Genomic DNA, 6,056 nt, shown 5'->3' with positions numbered 1-6,056 from the left:
GCCCTGGGGACAAGGTGTACATTCGAACATACTTCCTGTTTGACGCCTTATCGCCTTCCGCTTCCCACGCCCATGGTGACTTTGCAAACCGCTGCCCTAAAGTCCATCTGTTTCTCCTACAAATCAGCCAGCTGCCACCAGGTGGAAAGAGGTACCAGTTAAGGCCACGTCGCACCCCCAAAAGTGGCAGGGGGCACTGTTGCCCTGTGCTCAATGCAGACATTACTAACCTTGCCCCGTGCTCATGGCAAACATTGCTAATCAATATGGCGTCTTTCTCGCAGAGCCTGCTAGCAGCCTCTGAACCCATCTTAACACAGCATTCTACGCTGTGGGTTTGAAATAGATCCAATCCAACTGGTAAGCAAGGTGTCACGCAGAGGGAAGCCCATCCCCTTCATGGTTACATTTGCCTCAGGCAAACGGTCGACCTGTTAATACAGAAGGGGAGGAAGTGGCAATGAATTGCTGAGCAGGTTAAGAGAGGGTTGTTAAGATAGATAGCTCATTGGCCTTTATAGGCTACATCTCCAACAAAACCAGAATACAAACTCTTCTCAAGCTCCCACGGGCCATTCACCAAGGTATGCCGATTCTGAGGCCATAAAACACACCTTAACAAATTCCAAAGAATACACATCATCCAGAGTATACTCTCTACCACGGTGGCGTTAAATGAGAAATCAATCAAAGAAAGATAGCTGGAAAATTCCAAAGTATCTGGAGATGTAATAACACACTTCTAACCAACACACGGGTCAAAGAAGTCTCAAAAGAAACTTGAAAATATTCCGTGCTGAACGAAAAGGAGAACAACAACCAACGAAAACATGCAGGATGCAGCAGAAGCGGTGCTCAGAAAGAAGTGGTTAGCATTGAACGTATAAATCAGAAAACAAGAAAGATCTAGACAGCGAGGAAAGAGGAGGTGTGGCAAGGGCATTTTCGAGACACTGTTCCGCATGATTGCATAATGGTGGACGCATGACATTATGCAGAATGCACACACAGTGAACCCTAATGTGAACTGTGGACTTGAGTTAATAACACACCAATACCAGTTCGTCTCCTGTGACAAATGTACCGAACCAGTATTAGTAATGGGAAAGTATGGGTGGGGGGGGGGGGGGGGGGGTTACCAGACACAGAACCGGTTCCGAACTCAGGTTTGCCTCCTCATCATTCGAAAACCAATATTCAAGTGACGAATCATGGTGGGAAAGGAAGGGTTGTTTTATTCAGGGAGCCGGCAACCTGGGAAGGTGGTGAACTAATGTCTCAAAGACCATCTTCCGTGTCCAGGAGGAGCTGGCGGGCGTTCAAGGGGAAGGCAAGGGAAAGGGGGGGAGGAGAAGCCGGTGCCCAGGCGGTTAGTCGAAGATCGACATGACCTTGACCAGGCTTGCTGGCATCCGTGGTCAGTTCTTATCTTCTGGGAAAGTTTTGTCCTTGTCTCCTGAGACCGGCGCTCTGCAAATCCCAAGAGAAGTAGGTAAGTTCTGCTATAGACCAAGGGACTTAGGTCAGCAAGCAAGGGATGCAGAAGCTTGAAGCAAATTAATGCTTATGACCGTTTGGAGTGTGGTCATAGTGTCTCCACTGCCTACCATTCGTCCTATTTCTACGGAACACGGGCAGAGGGGCCCAACTTCTGTAACCGCTTCAAGCTGAATTATAGCAGGGCTTTGGAATGGAAGGAATTGACATAACGCAGGACATAACCCCCTTGTTCTAATGGAGGAGGTAGCGAAGGTAGTCCCTTGTCCGAGAATTTGGCTATTCTTCTGCCGAGTTTAGCTCTGCATGACATCATTAATCTTATCCCCAACTATGTCCCAAGGAACAGTAACGGTGTAGTCAAGCCCAACTTTATAATGTCCTCTAAAATTGATCTGATCCTGGGGGGATCCTAGAGAATAGATCAGTCAACCAGTCCCAGCCACCTTGGAAATGGGGTTGGGGGTGGTCAAGGGCTTCTCATAGCCAAGTGGCTTGCTGATTTTATCGCTATGGATGTTTACTTCCCAGGAGGATATAATACAGGTACAGCAAGCAGTGTTAGCCATCATATAGACTCTGCCTTGTTCAGTAGGCACTCAGGGAACGGATGAGGCATTTCTGTGGAAATGTAAGAAAAACACAGGCTAATGGTTAGAGCAAATTACAAACCCAGTGTCTGAATCCCGAGCACTGCCAGTGAGAAGATTTCCAGATGTCAGGCTCCAAGCATCCTCAGAGCGAGTGGGGGCAGGCATCGACGATCTGATGCATTTTTCTGGTTTGTAGTTCAGATGTCCCTGGTGATCCTTTTGAGTGGTCCATAGAGCGACAGGCACGAAAACTGTCATCACAGTTTCTCTGAAGTTTATGTCAAGCTTCAGCTTTCAGGAAAATGGGCAATGACTCCGAGACGAGAGAATGGGAGTAGGTTGGAGAGACATTGCCAGAGATTCGAGGAAACCAAAAGAATTCAGGATGCAGCCCGGTTTTATAGGCAAACAACAAACACTCAAAGATGATCAGCCAGAACCAGAATCTAACATCCCTGGTGTTATTGAAACATAATCTTTTACTAATATTTTGCTAATACGTTTGTAAAATAAGTCCAGTTTTAACACACTTGGTTTAATTATCTACATAAGCACAGCAAGAATAGTGATTGACTCTAGGGGGTTGGTTTTTTTTTTTTTCCTTTTAATCTGCTCTGCTGAACTTTTTATAAAGAATTTCAGATTGAGCCTTTAACAACGTTAAGGCCAAGAGCCGAGCCAAATATTTGCCGTCCAATTCACCTGTAACACTGGTAGATTTAGGTGAATTCCTCTCTCCGTGAGGTCCTCCAAAATTTCCTGAGGTTCCTGTATCCACGAGGAAGTGACATCCTTTACGCACCTGGTAAGGCTGTTGACAACTCTGGAAGCAAGGTATGAGGCTAACACTTCCAAGGGGCTCCATTGGCCCCAAGTGGACCTTTGTTCCTTAAAACTGTCTGGCCATATCTGAGTCTGTGCACGTCTCTCTCAAATAGGACATTCCGGTCAAAGCCTCATGCTTGTCATGGAAGAAAGAACGCTCGTTGAGAGTTTCCGACTTCGGGAAGGTTCAGGCAGGGAGAAAAGATAAATGTTTCCATTTCTTTACAAAAGAATATTTTGTCAAATTTCTGGAAGTCCTGGCTATCTTAGGAGAAAAGGTTTCCTTAAATCTGGAAGTGCAAATGAATAGGGGAAAAGGTCAACATCAGGCAGGGCGAGATCAGGGACCCCCCTGGGCGGCAGGCTGCAGGGTTTGGGGGAAGAAAAAAAAGGATAAACATATTCCGGACCCGCCTGGGCTAGATGCCATGAGTGGAGTCTCACAAACTTTCTGATGAGGTCCCAGTAAAAAGTCAGGGGCAGAAATCCTCAGTGGCTACCCCGTCGGGACCTCCCGCGCTCTTGAGAGCTTCACCCTTTCTCTCAAACTCCATCGCTGTCGTGCTGGAGATTCATTCTTCCACTCCGTGAGACAAGGACCGGCGTCTCGCCCACCCTCCTGTGACACAAACATTAGAGAACCAGCAATGTTTCAAACAAGAATCGTAAGAAACTCTAGTCCTCTACCTCCATGCAGTCAGTCCCGTGTTGTTCATTCTTGTTCTGAGTGGAGCTTTTCTATTAGTTCTAGAAATGCTTAGTTTAGTTTTCTGACCTTAAGGATATCGGACGCCTGTATGTGTTAAAAGTTGTGTTCGTGAATTTCCTTGAAGCTGCAACATAGTTTGCAAGAGCGTCAGGACAATAACTGTAAATGGCAGAAGACTCAAAAAATGGCCCTGGTTATGTGGTAGGGTCCCCTCCCTAAGGAAAGGGGAAAATTAAAAACAAAACAAAACCAAGGTAACCTGGCTATACGTGAACGTGACAACATCCCTCATGACCTTGCAACGTCATGACCACTTAATCAGACTACGTGTTTCTGTGTTATCCTATATGGGAGACAAGGAAGCAGAAAATATACTTTAAAAACTACCCCACGTGGCATCCGGGGCTGAGGTCTCTGGGTACGAACCCAACCGAGCAGGGCCGGCAAGAATAAAGTTGCTTCCTGGAAAGAAAAGCCTCGGTGTCACAACTCCCTGTGCGAGAATCCTGCTACAGTTAAAAATCTGATGAGAGTTTATTCTGATGCAGTTGACAAGGAAATTTGGTTATTTTTGTGACACACAACACTTTCATAATTAGAACTTTAAGTGGTGACATCATGCCAGGACATATTAAAATTTTAGGAATTTTGGGGTGCCTGGTTGGCTCAGTCGGATGAGCATCCGACTTCGGCTCAGGTCACGATCTCGCGGTCCGTGAGTTCGAGCCCCGCATCGGGCTCTGTGCTGACAGCTCAGAGCCTGGAGCCTGTTTCAGATTCTGTGTCTCCCTCTCTCTCTTCCCCTCCCCTACTCGTGCTTTGTCTCTCTCTGTCTCAAAAACAAAGAAACATTAAAAAAAATTTTTTTTTATTTTTAGGAATTTTATCTAATTTCTGAAACAGTCATGACTTTTGCCCATGTAATGTAACCAAAAAGGTTTACCAGTGTTTGTTTGACATTGCTTCCCATGTGCCTCACAAATCCAATGAACAACCCTAATTAGTTAAAAAGACTTTATTTAGAACTTGAATTTGGGGGAAATTTGTTACAAATATCAAAAGGTTTGAAAGCACGGGCCTAAGTAGGATTACAGACTACTATAAAACTTAATATTTAAATATTTATTTAACCAAGGCAGCAACGAGAGATTTGAAAGGCAAATAACAAGGGTATATAGTTGTGGGCAAAACTTAGCTCCTTTAATATTGATAAGATTCAGTTTTATTAAGTAATCAAGGGCTCAGTAGAAACAAATACAGAAACCTTGTTTTTCTGGGAAGGTTAAAAAAAAAGCTTTAGAGTTTCTCATCAAGGGCAGACCAACAATCCAAAAAAATCCTGTATTTTTAACAGAGAGAGAAAAACCAAAATTTAATTTTAGACCAGTGTATTTTTAAAGCTAATTTTTTCCAGTCTTAGTGTGAGTGGGGGAGGGGCAGAGGGAGAGGGAGAGGGGGAGAATCCCAAGCAGGCTCCTCACTGTCAGCTCAGAGCTGGACATCAGGCTCCATCCCCTGAACCATGAGATCATGACCTGAGCCGAAGTCAGACGCTCAACCGACTGAGCCACCCAGGCGCCCCTGGACCCAAGTACCTTTAGTTCCCCTACAGTAAGAAGCTAAAAGCAGAAAAACAGACATTCAGTAATTGATGTTTCGGTCTTTTATCTTATCTGGAAAAGACTTAGATATCCAGTGAATTCAATCCAATTTATCATTTTTTTAAAAACTTTTTTTTAACGTTTATTTATTATCGAGAGACAGAGAGAGACAGAGCATGAGCAGGGGAGGGACAGAGAGAGGGGGAGACACAGAATCCGAAACAGGCTCCAGGCTCTGAGCTGTCAGCACAGAGCCCGACGCGGGGCTCAAACCCACAAACCGCGAGATCGATCATGACCTTAGCTGAAGTCGGTCACTCAACCGACTGAGCCCCCCGGGCACCCCAATCCAATTTACCATTTACCCTGGCAAAACTGTAAAGTTTTAGATAGATTTTGGAAGCTATTTAGAAGTTTATAGATAGGGGCCCCTGGCTGGCTCAGTAGATGGAACATGTGACTCTTGATCTCAGGGCTATGAGTTTGAGCCCCAAGTTGGGGGTAGAGATTACTTAAAAACAAAATCTCTTTTAAAAAATGTTTAGCTATAAACTCTTTTTTAAAACTTTGTTTATGGGACGTCGGGGTGGCTCATTCGGTTAAGCGTCCTTGACTCTTGATTTCGGCTCAGGTTATGATCTCATGGTCTTGAGACCAAGCCCCTTGATGGGCTCTGTGCTGAGTGTGGAGCCTACCTGGGATTCTCTCTCTGCCCCTCCCCTGCTTGTGTTCTCTCTGTCTCTCTCTCTCTGTGCCCCTCCCCTGCTTGTGTTCTCTCTCTCTCTCTCTCTCTCTGCCCCTCCCCTGCTTGTGTTCTCTCTCTCTCTCTCT

Source organism: Panthera uncia (genome assembly GCF_023721935.1).
Source record: "Panthera uncia isolate 11264 chromosome D3 unlocalized genomic scaffold, Puncia_PCG_1.0 HiC_scaffold_8, whole genome shotgun sequence".
Taxonomy (NCBI): Eukaryota; Metazoa; Chordata; class Mammalia; order Carnivora; family Felidae; genus Panthera; species Panthera uncia.
The sequence above is the reverse complement of the archived record's forward strand: the minus strand, read 5'-3'. Positions refer to the sequence as shown.